At 37.9% G+C, this 21289-nt stretch overlaps 1 protein-coding gene across 3 annotated transcripts in view; it reads left to right on the top strand.

The window, feature by feature from the left end:
• The first annotated feature begins 1947 nt into the window (after positions 1–1947).
• Positions 1948–21289, top strand: part of LOC132123991 (catenin delta-2-like) — a 316895-nt gene continuing 297553 nt past the window's right edge. For all 3 annotated transcript variants that reach the window (XM_059534705.1, XM_059534706.1, XM_059534704.1), the window contains exon 1: positions 1948–2132. The gene's annotated coding sequence lies outside the window, so the exon portion shown is untranslated. The remainder of the gene's footprint in view (positions 2133–21289) is intronic.

Raw genomic sequence — 21289 nt, 5'->3', positions numbered from 1 at the left:
AAGTGAACAGCACGACCGAGTAAGATAGGATGCGCAATATGAGACATGGAGCGGGTCAGACATGATTTTGACCGTTGAAGTTGTTATAGAAAGCCTTTCTTTAAAGTGAATTCCTATTTATTTTGAATTTCTTTATATTATTGGTACAATAATTTTGATTAGTTTTGGAGTGGCAGTGATTTGCAGCTGGTAATGGATGGTAAAGGGGTTCTATTGAGTAAGATAGTGGCCTATCTTAAAAAGAATTTAACAAATGAACGTGAACTAGTTCGTTTTTAGATATGTGAACTTAAGTTCATTTTTAAAAAAAAATGAACTATGAACATGAACTAGTTCATTATCATCTGTGTGAACTGAACTTTGAGCTAGTTCTTTTTAAGTATGAACTGGCACAACACTGACAACAACAATAATAATCGCCATCCGAATCCATGAGTTTATCAGTATGTAAATTTATTTTCACAGCGGTCCACATGAGAAACGATACCGCCCTAATAGGGGCTTTAGTCTTTTGTGAAGTTCATATCGTAGAACATTACATTTGCACAGTCAAAACTAAGAAGATATACCAATCTGTACTGTTTAAAAGATAAAAGACAAGATCGTTTAGATATAGATTAGATATAAATAGATTATGTTATAAATTAAATAATTAAACTATGCTCTATTTTAGGAGTTGCAGTAATATTAGAGTCTTGGTGTCATCTTTCCCTCAACAGGTGTAATTCACGTTTTGAGTGTTAAAACACTCTCCCACTCTTTACCATCCATGTAACATATATTTAGGCATTATGATCACTCATACAGTTCATACATTTAAAATTAGATCCGTTATTGCTCATGAATCATCACGTGTGTCTGTAGATCACTAGTGATTGGCTAAAAGTACGGCCGCGACGTCCTCATCAGCACCTCTGCACTGCAGTTTATAACAACGTGATGACTGTTCGGATGCAGTATATGCACACTTGAGCTTGTTTGTTAGCCAATTAGCCTATACAATTAATATTTTTGAGCCTATACAATTTATATTTTTCAAATTCAAAACCGCCCAATTTGGCGGGAAGCCGCCCAATCTGGCAACACTGATTGCCGACAGGAAGCCAGCAGTGCCACCTTGAGGCCACATGTGAGCCAAGTCCGTTTGCTATGTGGTAGGAAATATAAAGCAGAATAGATATAAATCAAAACAATTCTCAGGGGTATAAAAATTAGTAAACATGCAACAATTTAAAAAATTTCTACAGTCGAAGTCTAAGCCTTAGTCTGACACCGTGAAGCTACACAAATAGCCTACTTAATAGCTACCATAACCATACAGAAGATCCAACTTTCATGAAAAAGGATTTAATACATAGAATTTATGTCTTCAGTATATACAAGACAGGGCTATCACTTTATTGATAAATGTGAATAGTCATATTGAGAGAGGCTAGTTGTCACACTTTTCACTCCAGTTAATATTTTTCAGTGTAGGTTTGTATTTGTCTGTTCTGTTTATGTAACCCATAAGCACATACCTTGACGTCTTTTAGCTACAAAAAAGCTAAATATTCCCACTATAAAGGATAAGATCATATGCTATTAAATTAACACACTAGTGCTTCCTAAAAGAACAAAGACTTCTAACCGAGTTGGCACAATATACGCCGTTCAGTTCCAAAAGAATGATGTCACCTGAACTCGAAAGACCTCCATGGTGTATAATATAGCAATTTATACGTAACAATTAAAAAAAATTCTAAAGTCTAAGTAGCGTATTTCTGAAATAACAATAAATCTCAGTGCTTCATTATGGAAGTTAATGCTACAAAAGAAGGGAGTCGGTTAAGATAATTAAATGTGTAAGCATGTTCATCCAGTATACTGCCAGAAGATGGTGCTCTATGATAGAATTCAGCGCGACACCTGCGTGTGCGCGCTCGCGCGTGAGTGGATGAAGGCTGGGATGGTAACTTGTGCTACCGAAAAGGCAGCATCACCCGCTCTGCTTCCTCGGTGATTCTTTCTCTCAGCAGAACAGTTAATTTGCTTAAATAACATCCGCAGGGCATGAACGTAGGATTCTTATCCAGCTGAATTTCGGATTTAAAGCGGGGAGAGGAGAGCGTGTGTTCCCTGGACATCATTTGGTGAGTGTACAATGTCATTCCATGGCACTCAGTGTTTGTTTGCGCTGTTTCAGGTTAGCTCAGTTCTGTCTTTGAAAGACGACTGTTATTTTTGTTAAGATGGAGGAAAGTAACACTGAATTTATTTCCAACCAACCTGCTTCAGTGTGCTGAATGAAGAGAAAAAGGAACTAATGCATCTTGCTCAGTTTAACAATAGATTTTGGCATCGCAGCTCTTTTAAAGACACTGACCCAAATGTAAAAAACAAGGTGGGTGAGTGAAAGGTGTAGTGAATTTGGGAATAAAGAAGGATGTGAATTGTTTTCTCTCTCTTAAACACCTGACAAAGACATGGCAGGTAAATCTGCACATCATTTGCAAAGGTTTTTGCTTTTCACCTTGAGAACTGTATTAGGTTGGTACTGTATAAATGGCTATTTGAAATACTTTAATCCAGAGTTACTACTGAACAGACATATACATACATACATATAAAATAGTTTGAGCTCAGTTTGGTCCACTTGCAGCATTGTCGAACTGAATATACATTTTAAGATATCTACAACTATTACTTTGCCATTATGTGCTATTTATACAGAATATATAAGCACTATGAAAAAGTAAGTCCATTTGGATGCATCGCTGGATGTTGCTGTATACCCAGGGTGGAGGTTAAAAGCTCCTCACACTAATTAAAAGTCTTGTCTTCGTGTTCAGGTGCAGTTTAAAACATTCTTGAAGTGATGCTATGCGCTCAGTGTGCCCATACGTCAAGATAATTGTTGTTTACAAAGGCATTAATTGGCATTTCAGGTGTGAGTATTTTACAGTGCTGGAAAGGAGGTGATGACGCTTGTCCATTAGGAGGGAATGCTGTATTGATCAGGAGAGCTGACTGGCAGATCTTTCCACAGGGTGCCTGATCATAAATTAGCCAGTTGAATGAGCTGTTGATGACCAGGACAAAGCTGGATCAAAGGTGTGTAATGTTAATCTACAGAATACTCAGTGCTGGCCCCTGCAAATGTCATGGTTTCACATGAAATACACACTGCTTCCAGCATGTTAATGGGATGAAGGATGACTAAAGCACTGAGATCCTATTTATCAAAACATCTCAGATATCTCCTTGCTGTTTGTTTGAAAGCATGCACGGACAGAGAGATAATGAAGAGCTTCAGTCTTGTTTGCTCTTACTGGGCCAGAAGATTTGGCTGGATCCCTATTAATTCTTCTCGTCTGCCGTCTCTCATTTGTCTTCTGTGCAGTGGCATCATGTTTACACCTTTGACGACGAGCGCTTATTTAATATTTAAAATTCGTGGCATAGAATATTAAAAAAAAAAACGTCTGAGAGTTTTACACACAAAGGTCTGTTATTGTGCCAAAATTTCTACGACCAAAAACATGACGCTGAAACGAAACATATGAATCATTCACCCAACCAATTAGTCAAAAATGCTGATTCAAAAGATGACATACACATGCTGTGTAAAAGCACTATCACACTCATTCATATTCTCACTTGGTGCTTTTAGTGGTTGTTAAATGTTCCATTATCTTCCTTGGACAATCCTACAGTTTTCCTAACATGTGCCTACTTTTTTTGAAATCTCATATTTCAGATTTCCCACAGTTTTGCCTCAAATATTGCTAAGATACAAAATAACTGCAGACACAGTTGTCAAGTACGGTACTGTCACAAGAAAAATGCGAATATACAACCATCTTGTTCCTAAAGGTGTTATTTTTTTCAAGGCGGATGTGTGAAATTAAGGAGTTGTAAAAAGAGAAACAGTACTGTCCATTCTGTTTTCCAAATCACGGTCATGTAAGTTGGATGTCATGATCACTAGCATTTTAGAAATTATTTTAATTTTTTTTATTTGGAGGTGCATAAAAAGGTGTTGGAGATTTGTGAAAATGTAGTATATCCTATAATTCTTTTGAATTTGACATTTTTAATGCTTTTAAAAAGTATCAGGATGCTTTGCTGATGTTTAAATATAGCTTTTCTGCTTGTTTAACTCTACATTCTTGGTGTTTTTTTCTTTTCCACACATGATAGAATGGTTGCTTTATATAGTCTTGTTTTCATGCTGTGGAGGGAAATATTTCTCTGACCGACTGATCCTCATTTGCTGAGTCAGTAGTGTTTGTGTGTGTATGTGTTGAGTGTGTCTATCACGGTATTGATTTTTCTTTTTTCTTTTTAGAAAGGGTCTAAGAATCAAACAGTAAACACTAGCTAGGGAGAATAGAGGGTTAATCATATGGTGCGGTTTCTCTTCCTTCATAGCTAAATCCCGCCAAATGCCCTGTCATATCATGTTCCAGAATATCCCCGCATCTTGTCAGTGCGTTGCACCTCAGCTGCTTTGCACACCTTGAGCGGAAAGCGTTCAGCACCAAGCTTGCTATTTTTAGACCTGCATTTTTAGCTGTGTGGAAAAGTAAATCAAATGCATGGTTGGACCCAGCGACACCTTTGATTGGCAGATGGGTTCTGCTCATTGAAAAAGGTGTCTAGAAAGGATAGGAGATGAATATAACAAAGCAAGGTCTTCGTCATAGTCTAAGTGTAATTTTACACACTTTTGTTTTTAAATTATGGGATTGACTTAGTGTCACATGGTGTACTATTACACAGATGTCTGAAGCTCTGTTACCAAAATTGTGAAGTAAGCTATGACATTATAAGGGGATAGTGGGGTAAGATGTACATTTGATCTCTATATGATATCTCTAATTTCTATCAGTTTGTGAGTCAATACAAAGGCAGTGCCATGAGCAGCTGATGCACACACTCAGTGTTGGCCGCCTGCAGGTTTAGCAGTGGAAACGAAGACCTCAGACCCCTTTTCCCCAGTAGATGGTGCAGTGACTGACTGATTACCCCAACCTTCTCTGGGGTGCTGGCTGCAGAGTCATGCTTCACTGCATGTAATTATCAAGGATGAAACCATTTTCTGAGTGTTTGCCTTTTCCTTCCCTTTTGATCCCCTTGTGTCATCCCTATCCAAATACTAAAGTGCTACTTGATAGAAGGGCCACCAATTATGTGGCCAACATTCAGTAGAAACAAATGAGACTGGATTTATAGTTAATAGTTATGTTACAAATTTGTTCTTGTTTGGATTGAAACATTGTGGGCACTGTTCTTTTTTATAGTTAGTGTCACTTCAGTAACATCTAGGGTCGAATAACTTTCAAAAATGCATAGTATTAACCTAAAAAACTGTGAGATTGTGCATGTGTCAGTGTTGTTAAATGCAAAATATTGATTTAACTACATTCCAACTATATTAAAAACAGGGTATGTAATTCCTTGCAAACATAATGACACTTACCCCATGGTTAAGACTAGGGCTGCACGATATTGGGAAAAAATGACATTACGATGTTTAATTTTTCTGCGATATATATTGCGATATGAAATCTAATCAAATTTTTTCTTACAAACAAAAATGGGGTGAGCATTTTAAATGATATAAACATCGACACCATCGTGTTAATTGATTAATATGCGCGAGGGAGAGAGAGCAAGACAGCGCTCGTGTTGTTTGAAGACGGTGAGCGTGCAGCCGGGGCTCGCTCGCTCTCTCTCTCCCTCTCTCTCCCTCTGTCTCTCTCTCTCTCGCGTGCGCGCTCTCTCTCTCTCTCTCTCTCACGCGCTCTCTCTCGCGCTCTCTCTCTCTCTCGCGCACGCTCTCTCTCGCGCTCTCTCTCTCTCTCGCGCACGCTCTCTCTCTCTCTCTCTCTCTCTCTCTCTCTCTCTCTCTCTCTCTCTCTCTCTCTCTCTCTCTCTCTCTCTCTCGCGCGCGCGCTCTCTCTCTCTGCCCTGTTAAACTGACAGGACTTAAAAACATATGCAAATGATAAACTTTCATTCTATGATGGTTTAGCTGTGCAATTAATCCGCGAATCACATTCGTCAAGGGCCGGGGAGCAGCTGGCCCGTACAGTTAATCAACTATGACAGTCTACATCCTGCGATGTGACTATCGTGGATAGCAATTAATCACAGAGCCAACTGTATTCGCAGTATTCAATGCTAGATTAGGAAAAAATAGGAAAGATGAGAAAAAAGAGAAGAGACAGAAGGTATTTTTCCCCTTTTGCATTGGTTCAGGATTGTGGAGTGGTTAAGTGCTTCATGAAAGTTTTGATGGTCCCAGCTGTTCAGGTGGAGGATGACGGCTCATTCCACCAGAGAGGAGCAGAGAGGGTGAAGGTGTTGGAGAGCGACTTTGTGCCTCATTGTAAAAAAACAACAAGGCACCACTTATTCAGGAGGGAGCATACATTTGTGGTATGTATGACATTTATACTTCATCTCAAGAGTTTCAACAGAGGAGAAGGTCATCTGTGAATAATGACTTGGGTTTGAGCTTTAGATTCTCGCCAGACCATGCGGGGTGTGAGATACACCAGAGGGGGAGTGTGTATCTCATGAGTGACTGCCCAAGGTGTAGAGCTGGTTACTGGGGCATCACTTGAAGCCCCTCAGCAGAGCACTCAGCTGGAAACTGTAGCAACCATTAGCAGCGTGGTTAACATTACATCCATCCAACCATTGAGGCAGGCTTCCTGGCTTGACTCCACTGGGAGTTGTGATGGCTGGATTTTAGAGGGAATGGGACAAACCATTGTGAGGAATGGAGAAGCAGGAGTTTTTGCCAGAGAGAATCAAGGCCTAGTTTTATATAAACACAGGTGGAGTAATGAAAATAATTTTCGACTAGCTTATGCATCCATGTGCTGGCAAACTTGAATGAATTGCTGTGTAAATATCATCAATTGGATTTTGCAGGATTTATTGGTTGTTTACCATCCAGGCTTGTATTTATGGTTACCTCAATCTCACACACAAAGGTTTACAACAATCAGTCCCTAACAAATCAATTCTGAGAAAAGTCTGGAAGCCACCGTGCCATACTGTACTGTCTCAGATGCATGCAGGGAAGAACTATTTTGTTGAATTGGGACCATGAATGGTCCATGACCATGCAGTAGAGTTTAAAAACATCACAGTGACTTGTCCTGCTCCCCGAGCCATGTAATGAATCATGGTGGAGGAAGTTGTGGCGGTAAGAATTGGACAAGCAGGGTGTTCAAGGTTTAATGGTTACCATGGACCTTCATATCTGCTGAGAGGGCACATTGGTCAGTGTTCTTTGGAGATCGTAATAATAGGAAATGTTGTGGAAATTAAAACTGTTTGTTGTTGTTTTTTGTGCTTGTGAGGTTGTGCTTTTTCGTGTATATTTATAATTTTGTATTAATTGATGTTTTTGTTACCTTTCATGAGTGAGTCTTTCAATTTCAGTAGAGAAAATTGCTTTGACCTTTGACCTTTAATTGTGCATTTTCAAAAAACTCCAAAGCTGCCCTTCTAAATTCTCTAATAGCTGAATAATCTAACCTTTGCACAGAAAAGAATGCATAAAAGATATTGTTCTTGTTGTCAAAATGTGTTGCTACTGGTTATAACTGAAGTTATCTGTGTCGCGGCACTGATGTGGTGAAGAGAGCGTGAGAGAGTGAATGTGGGCTTGTTCCGTTTCGCTTTTGTTTAAACAAGTGTGTTCAGACAGTGATAAGGAGGAGAAAGGGATATAGTGGCGAGTCAGGCTCCTCCGGTTGGGCACTTCTTTTCAGTGCCAGGATCAGGTTGACCTTGGAGATAATATTGAGCCTTATCCCCGTTTGTCACGGGTGAGGAAAAACTGATTATACTCTCTAAATTCACAGCTGACTATAGAGCCTTGATGGCCTCCCACATGAATGACATCCTCAATCTCAGTGCTTATTGGTTTTCCTTGGAAATCCATGCCTTCTTGCCAGTGACTTTTCACTTGCCTATGTTGCCCGCCTTTTGGTAATTTGGCTCCTTCCTTAAAATCTATCTATTGTAGTGGAATTGTAGCTGAAAAGAAGTAAGAAATTAAGTGATCTCTCAAGTCAGTGAGTAACTAGTGAGATCATATATATATATATATATATATATATATATATATATATATATATATATATATATTAGTGGTGGGCATAGATTCATTTTTTTAATCTATATTAATCTCACTGTGATCTTGAAATTAATCTAGATTAATCTAGTTTAAAATGGCTCATTCGAATTCTGCCGAAGGCATTCAGAATATGTATGCTTCCCAAATAAAATTGACAAACAGTAAATCTTTGATAAGGGGTTTATCAAGCTAGGTGGTGCATTAGAAAAGGGGCTCATCTCCTGTTTCCAAATGCATCACAAAGTGCTTGAAAAAGCTGTAAACTAATTCCACATTGCACAAGGTGCAAACAACCTTACGCCTGTTTCACGCATACTCCGTCTGCAGTGCGTATGCGTTGCATATTTTTTTACACACCCATGTTAACGGATTCCAGTTGCGTTCCAGGAGCGTTGCGTCTGCAGCAGTGCAGCGATCGTTAACGTACCGAGTAGAGGACTGGAAACACATCCTGTGTGAAAGCACATCGAGTCCGTGCTGCACCACATACTTAACGAAGATGGACTGCATACGCACTCCAGACAGAGTATGTGTGAAACAGGTGTGAGCAGGGCCGTAGCTGGGGTCAGCGGGGCCCCGGTGAAGGTTGTACCAGTGGGCCCTGTTTGAAATTGTTTAATTTGTATGTTCGTTTATTTTTATTTATTTGTGCTATTTACACAATGTTTAAGTTTTTTTTCAAGTTTGTAGTTGTCAAGGTACAGAAACCGAATAATTAAATGTAAAATAGCACTGGATAGTCTTCAATGTAAAAATGAAATATACATCAAACTAGGGCTGTAGCTATCGAATATTTTAGTAATCGAGTATTCTACCAAAAATTCCATCGATTAATCGAGTAATCGGATAAAATGTGTTTTTGCTTAATTAAAGTGCAATATTAATTATGCAAGAGAAAATAAGACTCCTGGGTCTCTTAATATGAACAACTAAGTTTCCTTTTTTAGAAAAAAATCTATTTTTATTTTTTAAATGCATAGAATGCAATGCATACATCAAAAATAAACATTTAATTATTACTACCCATTGTTTCTCTGTCTGTACTTGTACTGTGAACAATGACAATAAAGTTGACAGATGAATAAAGTGCATTTAAGTGCCATTCAGTTGGGGTTTTAAATAAAGCATTTTCTGAGATGCACAATAAACATTAAACACATGAAACATTAATTTAATTTATCTTTTAATTATTGAAAATTAAGCAAACCTAACTTTTTGTTAAACGAAGGGGATTTAGTATTAAAAATAAAACATGGAAGAAATGTTGTGTGATTTAACCTTAAAGAAAAATAATGTTTTTTTTTGTAGTAGTAGCCCAGGCTATGTACATTCTGCTGAACAATAGTCTTTAACCGGACTTTTCTTTTGACGGGTTGACGTACCTTTAAAGTTCTGTGTATGTGATGTGACCCTAGTTTTACTCAAATCAAACGGTCAAATACTCATGAAGTGGCTGTCAGAGCAGTTCTGGAGATGTTGTTCATGTGTTCACGTCTTTATTTAGTGAGAGGAAAGACGGTGAAATCACCGCGAGTGTCACGCGCGCTTCCGCGTGTTTATGAATGAAGAAGCGCTTCTGCGCCATTCATTAACAGAGACACGCAGAACATGCAAGATTCATATTTAAACAGACTGTTCCGGCTTAATATTTTAAGATATTAATATCGTGATTTGAGGTAAGTGCAATTACCTATTTTGATTAATTCATTCAAAATTCGGCAAATTCCGTGCCATTCCGCGTTAAACTGTAAATTCTGTTTTTATGACTGGATTCCGCGATTCCCTCCGCCTTTTCTACATCGCGGAAATCATAGGGCCCTAGTTGTGGTATGCCAGCTCTATCTTGCAATGGACACAAGCCACGACGTTCTCTTTACGTTTGCCCGCGTCCTCAAATCAAAACACTGCTGACTCCTTGCAGTATGTGACTTCAGACTCAGCGCTTGTGTCTCCTTCCGCTTTGTGGGTGACGTAAACGCGTTGTGTCACATTAAAAAAATCATTGCGAAAGAACCTGACGTGAGATTTAAAATAAATTAAAAGAGGCTTCGAGGCAGAGGAATTTGCCTCGATCATTTTTTGTAATCGAGTTACTCGAGTTATTCAAAGGAATCGTTTCAGCTCTACATCAAACCTACATTTAAGTGAGTGAGTGAAGTGACATTCAGCCAAGTATGGTGACCCATACTCAGAATTCGTGCTCTGCATTTAACCCATCCGAAGTGCACACACACAGAGCAGTGAACACACACACACACTGTAAACACACACCAGGAGCAGTGGGCAGCCATTTATGCTGCAGCGCCTGGGGAGCAGTTGGGGGTTCGATGCCTTGCTCAAGGGCACCTAAGTCGTGGTATTGAGGGTGAAGAGAGCACTGTACATGCACTCCCCCCACCCACAATTCCTGCCGGCCCGGGACTCGAACTCACAACCTTTCGATTGGGAGTCCGACTCTCTAACCAGACACCTTCAACATTTCTCACATTATTACAGTTTATTTGCTATATATATCAAAAATGATATCTGGTGTCTGAATAATTTTGGTTTGACTGTTAAAACTACAAAGTAATTCAGTCAAGAGCAGTGAGTGATTTTCATTTTCATTTTCTTGGATTAACATTACAGCAGCTAGTTGCTAAATTAGGCGCAGTCATTTTAAGAGAAGATGAACGCATCCAATATAATGCACATCCCATTTTTTTCCTCAACTGTTTACTTTCACTTAAGAAATAACTGACAGTTTTTTCGAGCATAATTTCCAAGGTGGATATTTTGACACATTTTGTATGTATATGTCGGCACTAGAGCAAAAATAAGCAAATTCGGTGTTCAAGCGTTTTGAGACGCCTTTCTCTGCGTGAGCCCTGAACGCCAGAACACCACGAGTACTGAATGGGCTAGGTGCACAAGATGGCGCCGGTGAGCTTCAGCGACGCGAGTGTGTGCATACTTATTTCCGGTCTTGCGACGCTCGCATTGACTGTAAGGGAAACTTTCATACGAAACTTGGCTAGATGTATATAATTAATGATTTTCAAATTTAACAGCCGATAGTGGTATATCAAAAACATGGGGAAACATCCTCCCTTCATTTTTGCATACCTCTGTGTGGAAATTCATCAAGATACAACGCGGAGATTGCTTTATTCTTCTGTTGATTATGCGATCAGCGTCAGGTCAGGTCCACAGGGATTTCTTCTTTCAGACACAAACCACTCAAATATGCAATACTTTTCATTTTCGAAGAGCTGATTTTGTAGCTGATGTAAGATCAATGTTTCTGACTGTCAAACAAGACGCACAGAGATTTCTGATAAAGCATGTTTTATTAACTTTATTTGATAACATAATTTATAACTAACTGTACAATTAAACGTAATATAATTATGGTAGGTTTGCCTTAAATAAAAGATCGCTGTTTGCATTCATGTGTGTTTTTATCTGTTTATTTGTTTTATGAAAGATCTGCAGCATAAATCATTATCTGTCTATGAGCAGCTATGCATATTGTTATTCTTTTGCATTAATTATAAGATTAAACAGATATTAAAATTAGTCACGTATTTTTTACTGTGTAAAATAATAAAATATGTTGTGAAAATAATGATGAAACAGACTGATGTATGTGTACAATTGAGAAATGGATACTTCTGAGGATAAATCGCAGCCCACGTCTCACGAGGTAAATATTTAATATAAATAATAATAATAATAATAATGCAAACATTTTCGAGAAATAAGTAATTTGTACATTCACATATTTGGTAAGATAAAAATACATTATGTAGCAGTGTATACACAGCATGAGTTCAACTTTCATCTCGTGAACAGTAGGGAACATATGTATTTAATTCATTCACCAGACCCAAACATAACACTAGTTTCAAATCCACTGGCTCAGTTAACATTTATAGTATAGTAATAATAGCAGTGTATATCTTATTTGCATTTGAAGTGATATTATAAATCCTGTAAACATAGAGATGGTAATATTTGGACTTCTCCGGTTCTCTGCACTGACGTTTAGCACAACCGGAAATATCTACGCACACACTCGCAAGACCGGAAATCCAAGATGGCGGAGATATGCAACTAGCCCATTGGGCTCTTTCAATCCGTGTATCATTCGTTCTTTTGTTTTTCTAATTGAAACCAAAAATGGAAAAATAAAAAACGACTTGTTTTTTTTAATCTGTTTCCAAAACCAAAATAAAAAAAATGGACAAAGCTTCGTTTTCCGATTTTCAAATTTGTGCTAGTATCAAAACTAAAAAAAAACGGATAACAAGTGTGTGTGTTTCACTTTGGTGTTTCCGTCTGATGCTAGTTAGTGACGGTCATTCTTGAACGATTCGGTCATTTTAAACAAATCTTTAATGTGACTCGGGAAGAACGAGTCGTCTCGGGGAGTGATTCGTTCAGTCGCGCATGCGCATGATTCTATAGTTTAAATATTTTCAAATGAAGTACCGCTGAGGGGTGCTTAAAAATGAATGACCATGCAAGTAATGCCTGTTTATGAAATGTGGTAAAATTGTAAGGGATTCTAGCAATATTATAAATACAGATCAATAGGAAAGGGAGACCACCTAATTTGGAGTCATTGGGGATAAAAATCCATATTGAGTTTGGATTACACAAACACTGTCTAATCCAATTAATTTTGAAAGTGTTGTTCAAAGAAGATAAATCAAGGAAATTAAACCCACCGTAATCATATGTGTTCATTAATAAGTACTCTTTACTTTGTTACAACATTCAGTGTATAGAAAATAACCATTATGATAGAAATTTGTACATTTATAAACTGTAAGAAGTAAACAGCTCAGAAATGCAGTAAGAGTAAATAATAATTATAATAATGATGATAATGATAATGATAATAATAATGACTAGGCACCAATTTGTAAGGAAGCGTGTAAATTAATTTCTCTATCCAATGCTGTCACGTCACGTGACAAAAGAACGAATGATAGGATAAAGCCTTTTATATAGTCTTTATTATTATTATTATTATTATTATTATTATTATTATTAATGATAATGATAATAATAATAATAATAATAATAATAATAATAATAATAATAATAATAATAATAAACAATACAAACATTAAGGCAGTACACTTAAAACCATAAAGACAAAAAATAATAATAATAATAGTAATAATATACACAGAGATTTGTGGCCAGGTTAACTCCAGTCTATGGTCAAAGCTTATGGGTCTGTCACGTGAGGAGCGACTCGAAAACCCACCAATCATCCATCACTTGCTGACAAGGATCCTGAATATTTTGTTAGAATGAAAAGTCAACAAAGCCGTCAAGAACAAATGATTAAATCCGCTAAAGTCTCGGAGAAGGCACTGGAATCTAGCTACCTTGTAGCTGAAATAGTAGCTAAAACAAAGACGTCTCACACTATTGCAGAAACTGTAATTATGCCAGCATGTACACCAATAGTGAACAAAATGCTAGGGCCTCAAGCTGCAAAAGAAATTTCAAAGGTCCCGCTGTCGGATTGTACAATAGGGAGGCGAATCAATGACATGTCTGTGGACATTGAAGATGTCGTTTTTGGGGAAAATCAAGACAAGTGGACATTTTTCTTTACAACTTGAGTCAATGGACTTGAGTGGGCACGCTCAGCTCTTGGCAAATGTTCATTGGATGGGGACCGTATTAGAGAGAATTTTTTATTTTGCAAACCGCTGCCAAACAAAACAAACAGGAGAAGAAATTTATCGTGTGACAACTGAGTATCATGAAAAGGGAGGATTGAGTTGGAAGAACTGTATTAGTATCTGTACTGATGGTGCAGCTGCAATGAAGGGCTGTGCCAAAGGTTTCATTAGCAGGGCCAAACAGCAAAACCCTGACATCCGAACAACCCACTGCTTCCTTCACAGAGAGGCACTTGCTGGAAAGACGCTCCCAAAAGAACTTTCGGACGTGCTTGACAGAGCAGAGGACATTGTTAATTTCATAAAGGCGCGCCCGTTAAAGAGCCGTCTGTTTTCGATTCTGTGCGAGGAAATAGGGGCAGAGCATCAGAGCTTGTTGCTACACACGGCAGTCTGCTGGCTGTCACTGGGGAAGGTTTTGGGCCGATTGTGCAAGTTAAGAGAAGAACTCATAGTCTTCTTGACAGAAGAAAAATCTGCATATGCAGAGCTGCTCGCAAATGAGCAATGGTGCCTAAAACTCGCGTATTTGGCTGACATCTTTAAGCACCTCAATGAGCTCAACATTAAAATACAAGGCAAAGAAGAAAACCTCCTCTCCTCGTCTGGCAAACTGCGTGGCTTCAGATCTAAGCTCACACTCTGGCGTTCCTTTGTGGGACAGGGCAGGCTGGATATGTTTCCCCTGTGCAATGTAAACAGCAGTACATTTCTGATCTCATAACCCAGCATCTGAAATCTCTCGATGAGCAATTTAATCATTATTTTCCATCGGAGTCTTATGCACAGTTTGACTGGGTCCGTGATCCTTGGAGTTCAAGCGCTCTGGAGAGCGCAAAGGACTGGCCACTGCCAACACAGGAGCAACTGATGGAGATCAGGGAAGGCCGCACATTGAAAATGAGATTTGGTGACATGGAATTGGACAGGTTTTGGATTTCAGTGAAAAAAGAGTATCCAGTGGCTTCAAGTAGCGCTGTTGCTATTTTGCTACCCTTCTCCACAACTTATCTGTGCGAACTGAGCTTTTCAAGCCTGACGTACATCAAGAACAAGTACAGGGAGCGACTGAGGACTGTGGACCAGGAGCTCCGTTTCTGCCTCTCATACATCCCTGCCAGGATAGGGTGGCTGTGTGCGTCGCACCAGGCTCACGTCTCTCATTGATTGTGGTCACCCCCACCCCCGGCTTGTGTGAGGGCGTATGCGCGCTGCATGCGCGCATGTAGATCTTTCTCCCTCTCTCGTTGCGGATTATTGTTTGTGAGTGTGGGTGTATGTGTATGTGGGTGTGTGTGCATGCACATATGGCACGGATAAAAACAAGCACTATATGGAAAAACATTCCTGCTTATCTCAGGTGCATTTTTTAACATGCATCTTTTTCTTATCGTATTGTATCTGATTTTATTTATTTTTGTTATGTCTGCCCCTTTTTATTTTATTTTAACTGCATCCTGCACTTCATTTTAGTTCTCCTGGTCTGGATTTGTTGTTGGGTTCTTGTATTGGGCGGTCCACCTCTTACGGTTTTATGGCATTTGTGTCTCTGATTAATTATTTTGTGAATTACTTTGCAAACCTGTGTTTTTAAAGGTGCTATAAAGTTGCTATAAAGTTGTTATTATTATTGTTATTGTTATTTACAATTCGTATTATGCTCTGTTCATTACTGTCCTGTCTAAATAAACAGGGCATTTGCATTTACATTTGGGTTATGCAGTGTTTTTAAATTATATTTTACACTGGGGTGCCTTGAGATTTTATGCACTTTTGAAAGGTGCCCTGACTGAAAAAAGTTTGAGAAAGGCTGAACTAGACTAATTCCTGTACTGAAACTATAGAATTTTGCGCATACGCGACTGAACGAATCACTCCCCGAGACGACTCGTTCTTCCCGAGTCACATTAAAAATTTGTTTAAAATGACCGAATCGTTCAAGAACGACCGTCACAAACTGGGCATCAGACGAAAACACCAAAGTGAAACACATACGCTTGTTTTCCGTTTTTTTTTTTTTTTTATATTAGCACAAATTTGAAAATCAGAAAACGAAGCTAATCCGTGTATCATTCGTTCTTTCGTTTTTCTAATTATAACCAAAAATGGAAAAATAAAAAAAAAGACTTGATTTTTTTTTATCTGTTTCCAAAACCAAAAAAAAAAACGCATAAAGCTTCGTTTTCCGATTTTCAAATTTGTGCTAATATCAAAAAAAAAAAAAAGGATAACAAGCATGTGTGCTTCACATTGTTGTTTTCGTGACGGTCGTTCTTGAACGAATCGGTCATTTTAAACGAATCTTTAATGTGACTCGGGAAGAACGAGGAGTGATTCGTTCAGTCGCGCACGCGCAAAATTCTACAGGTTCTGTAGGTCTACCAATCAGGGTATCTTCCGTCCATTCCAAATCCGTTTTCAATTAAAAAAACAGAAAACGAAAAGACTCAAGGATTCAAGTGAGAGAACATGAATTCAATAACGAGAAATTGAAAAATGGCTAGTTTATTCGTTATTCCATTAAGTTTAACAAACGGAAAATGAGTTTTTGGCTCGATTTCTCATTTTGTCGTTTGGGGTTTACAAGTAGGTTTATGGTTTCAATATTTCATTCGCACTTGTGGGCGTAGCTGAAACACTCCTTTCATCTGATTGGTCGAATCGCTCCGCCTTCAACTCAGCCTTTCATTCTTTCAGAATAAGAGTCTTATAAGAGTAATGTCTGAAACCACCGCTCACTGTTAATTAGCATACTATTTGAATCGGATGTTGCTGCACACATAATTCGTGCTGCTGTGACTTGCAAGTCACCCCTTTAAATTATTTCTAGGTTATAGTATTGTATGAATATTGTCCCACTGTAAATACAGTGCAAATAGTTCTGTCTCCTTGGATAAAAGTGAAGTGGAAATAAAAATCAATAATAGACTGAACAGTTCCATGATAATATGTCTGTAACATTTACCACTCTCATCTTTTAAGTCAAAAGGCACTAGGTAGGTGTGCGTGACATTAATAATTAATTGGGAAAATTAATATAGTTAAATTTATGAAATAAATTAGTAATTTAGTAAATAACTAATTAGTAAATTAGTTTTTTACATACTAAATTGAATGATGTTTTTCTTTTAGTCTTCTTTGTTGGCCTTGAGAAAGCCAACATATATTTGAACATTATTATCATTTATTATGAGAGTAATTGACAACGACTAAAATTTTAATGTTTCACCAAATTCAGCTCAGATCTTCAGACTCGTCTGACTCGTTGCTGTATAACTGGTCAGACTTTTTCCTTCTCAAAAAAATCCTAGTGACTTTCATTATCTGAGCAATGAAGGTCTTACACTTAATGTCCACTAGAGGGGGAGACAGGATTTCTATTTACGTAAGTTTAAATGACAAATAAATACATGAATTTCATGTGTACTACCATGAATATGCCATATCTGTGTCCAAATTTATTTTAAGATTTATTTTTTATTCACACTGGTTTATGCATTTAATGTTTGTCCATCTGGAACTTATATTTTTCATGAGCTGTACATTTTAAGATGTACTTGGTGTTGATAAATCACATGCACTGAATGTAAAGTGCTAATGTCAGGACTCTCAGTCCTCCTCCTGAATGGCCAGTGTCTTGCAAAGTTTAGCTACCCCAAATAAACACACCTAAGCCAAGCAATGTCTTCAGGATCAGTAGCAATGTCCAAGCAAGTGTGTTGGAACTGAACTCTGCAGAACATGGTTCTCCAGGTTCAGGACTGGGTTTTAAATCTATAAATGAATTTGTACAGTTGGGTGTCTGCATGCAGAGTTGTACTTCAGTAAGTACAATGTAAACTGTAATCTATAAAGACAAAATCTTTAGATCAGCATTTAGGCCACTGCCTTGAGGTCTCCATCCATTGGTCAAAACAGACCTCGCACCCCACCACACTCCTGCTAACTGTCAACATTAACTGCGGCTGGTGCCAAATAAAAATTATTATGTATCCCTTGTGCATTGTTCAAATTCACTACCCTTTCGTTATGTTCGGGATGAAAACATCCACTCAATTAAACTGCTATAAGCATTGGATTACGTTTTTTCCCCCTAATTTATTGTTGGTGGCTGTTTTTGCCCCATTGACTTCCATTATAATGACATTTTTGATTGCAAAGCCATGACACATAATCATGCATTCTTGATTATTTGTGGTTTTCCCTGTTGGGAAGAGGTAAAATTTGTTATTTTTTACAATTGATCACTAGGTGGGACCATCAACCCTTTAGATAGGCCTGTGCAAAAAAGCTTAGTTTGTAACTTGTATATGAAGCTATATGGAGTATAACAGCATATTATATTGTGTGTATGTGTGTAAGAGAGAGAGAGAGAGTAAGAGAGTAAGAGAGACCTTTGCACACTTACCTTGATGTATTTGAGAAAATCTAAATGTACACCTCAGCTCTCAGAACTACATGGAGTAAACAAAATTGTATTTATGCACCTGCTGCCTTTTAATGGTGGTGATAAGTATAGACTAAACAAAAGCAAAGTACATGGATTTAAACACTTGCATGCCATCCTGCTGGTCATTTAATGGTGAGAAGAGCAGCAAGCAATAAGAGAGAGGGCTTGACTTGAACCAAAGTTTTAGAAATGATTATGCAGCTTGACCCCTCCAGCGAGCTGCTGCTTATTTGAAGTTGGTATTGCATTTTGGTCCATAATAAATTATGTTCAAAGTATTTTTTTTTTTACAGGATTTATAGGTTTTAAACTGGCTTTACCATCAAGGACAAGCATTTCACACATAGGCCATCCGTACTTTTCACCATCAAAAGGCATCAGGTGCATAAACACACTTCTTTTTTTTATTGTTTACTCCATGTAGTTCTGAGAGCATGAGGTGCATATTTGGATTTTTTCGGATACATCAAGGTTAGTGCACAAAGGTCTCTCTCACACTCTTTCTCTCTCTCTCTCTCTCTCTCTCTCTCTCTCTCTCTCTCTCTCTCTCTCTCTCTCTCTCTCTCTCTCTCTCACACACACACACACACACACACACACACACACACACACACACACTCTCACACTATAATTTGCTGTTAACTCCATATAACTCCATATACAAGCCAGAAACTAAGCCTTTTTTGCACAGGCCTATCTAAAGGGTTAATGGTCCCACCTAGTGATCAACTGTAAAAATAACAAATGTTACCTCTTCCCAACAGGGAAAACCACCAACAATCAAGAGTGCATGATTTTATGGTGTCATGGCTTTGCAATCAAATAATGTCGTTATAATGGAAGTCAATGGGGCAAAAACAGCCACCAACAATAAATGAGGGAGAAAAAATTAAAATCTAATGCTGCACAAAAACTAACAATACATCAAAGCCAATCTTGTTACTAATCTTTGACATGTCCAAGAATGTCATAAAAGGTAAAAAAATATCCAGTCCACAATCACTTTTTATATTGAAAATATGTAATTTTGTGTGTTTTTTCTTCCCAAATCAGTGACATCATTTATGAACTTGGTAATTAAAGAGTTAAAATCTTGGATTTTTTTTAAACATTTGGTAGTTTTGATCAGGACTGAGGTTGATTAATAGATTTATGCAAAAAAAAAAATCTTTATCTGATACATTTTTACAGCAGTTTAATTTAGTGGGTGTTTTCATCCCGAAACATAACGAAAGGGTAGTGAGTTTACCCACAGTGTACTGTTGAGTTTTTGAAAAATTTCAAGCATTTTCCCAAAATATGTGTCAAAATAAGATTTGTCACCCAAAATTATTCCATTAGCTGAAACACAGAGAAAGTTGTGGCCAAAATAAGACTCAACTTTACCCCCTAGTGGATGAAAACGTCCCCAACAACGCATAAGGGGTATTGTGTAACAGCAAGTCATTTGTGCAAGTGCAAGTAAATTTGACTTGCAGTTTTCCAAAACATAATCATTTGTATTTGGCACCAGCTGCAGTAGTTAATGTTGTTTTATATTATACAGCTATCATTGAGCTAAGGTATACCCCCCTCCCACCCCATCTATCATTGAAGAACCTGTGTTACACAGATATGGCATATTCATGGTGGTATACATGAAATTAATGTATTTATCTGTCATTTAAACTTACGTAAACAGAAATCCTGTCTCCCCCTCTAGTGGACATTAAGTGTAAGACCTTCATTGCTCAGATAATGAAAGTCACTTGGATTTTTTGAGAAGGAAAAAGTCTGACCAGTTATACAGCAACGAGTCAGACGAGTCTGAAGATCTGAGCTGAATTTGGTGAAACATTAAAATTTTAGTCGTTGTCAATTACTCTCATAATAAATGATAATAATGTTCAAATATATGTTGGCTTTCTCAAGGCCAACAAAGAAGACTAAAAGAGAAACATCATTCAATTTTGTATGTAATAAAATGTCATGATTCTGCCCTCGTGTCCTTGATTTTCCTCTAGTCTTGAGGCAGGATCATGACAGGCCCGTGATTTGTGTACAAGCACATGGCCTTGTCTTTGGGCCATGTGCTTGTGTTGTATCGTTTCCTTGCCCCGCCCCCCTTGTTATCCTAGTTTTGTCATTATTGCTTTACCTGTGTCACCTGTTATGTTATGATTAGTCTCCCTATTTCTATCCCCTGGTTCACTGTCCTGTGCGGTTCATTGTTACACATTGTTGCACTTTGAAGAGACATTGTGAGTCCTGTGATTGTTTTTCTGTCGTAAGAGTTCCAGAGTGAAGTCTTTTGTTTATTGTTTGTTTATACTTAAGTAGTTTGTCTTTGCCCTAGTCATTGTTTTCCCCCTCGTGGGTTTTGTTTTCCCCTTTTTTAAACCCTGTGTGTTGTGCATCTTGTCTGTGCTTGAGTTCATCCCAACCCTCCACGTGACATAAAACTAATAATTCTAATTTATTTAATAAATTTAACTATATTAATTTCCACAATTAATTATTAATGTCACACACACCTACCTAGTGCCTTTAGACTTAAGAGACGAGAGTGGTAAATGTTACAGACATATTATCATGGAACTGTTCAGTCTATTATTGATTTTATTTCCACTTCACTTTTCCACTACAGTACTCTTATTCTGAAAGAATGAAAGACTGAGTTGAAGGCGGAGCGATTCGACCAATCAGATGAAAGGAGCGTTTCAGCTCCGCCCACAAGTGCGAATGAAATATTGAAGCCATAAACCGTTTTTTAAACGCCAAATGCCAAAATGAGAAATCGAGCCAAAAAATAATTTTCCATTTGTTAACCTAGATGGAATTGAATAAACGAGCCATTTTTCCATTTCTCGTTATTGAATTCATGTTCTCTCACTTGAATCCTCTTGGGTCCGTGTATCTTTTGGTCATTTGATTTTCTATTTAAAAATAAATAAAGATAAATGAGAAACGGTTTGATTTTCGTTTTTTCGTTTTGTTTAAGAAACGCAAAACGAAAATGTAGCTGGATTT

This window comes from Carassius carassius, chromosome 42 (assembly GCF_963082965.1).
Source record: "Carassius carassius chromosome 42, fCarCar2.1, whole genome shotgun sequence".
In the NCBI taxonomy this organism is placed as follows: domain Eukaryota; kingdom Metazoa; phylum Chordata; class Actinopteri; order Cypriniformes; family Cyprinidae; genus Carassius; species Carassius carassius.
The sequence above is the reverse complement of the archived record's forward strand: the minus strand, read 5'-3'. Positions and strand labels throughout refer to the sequence as shown.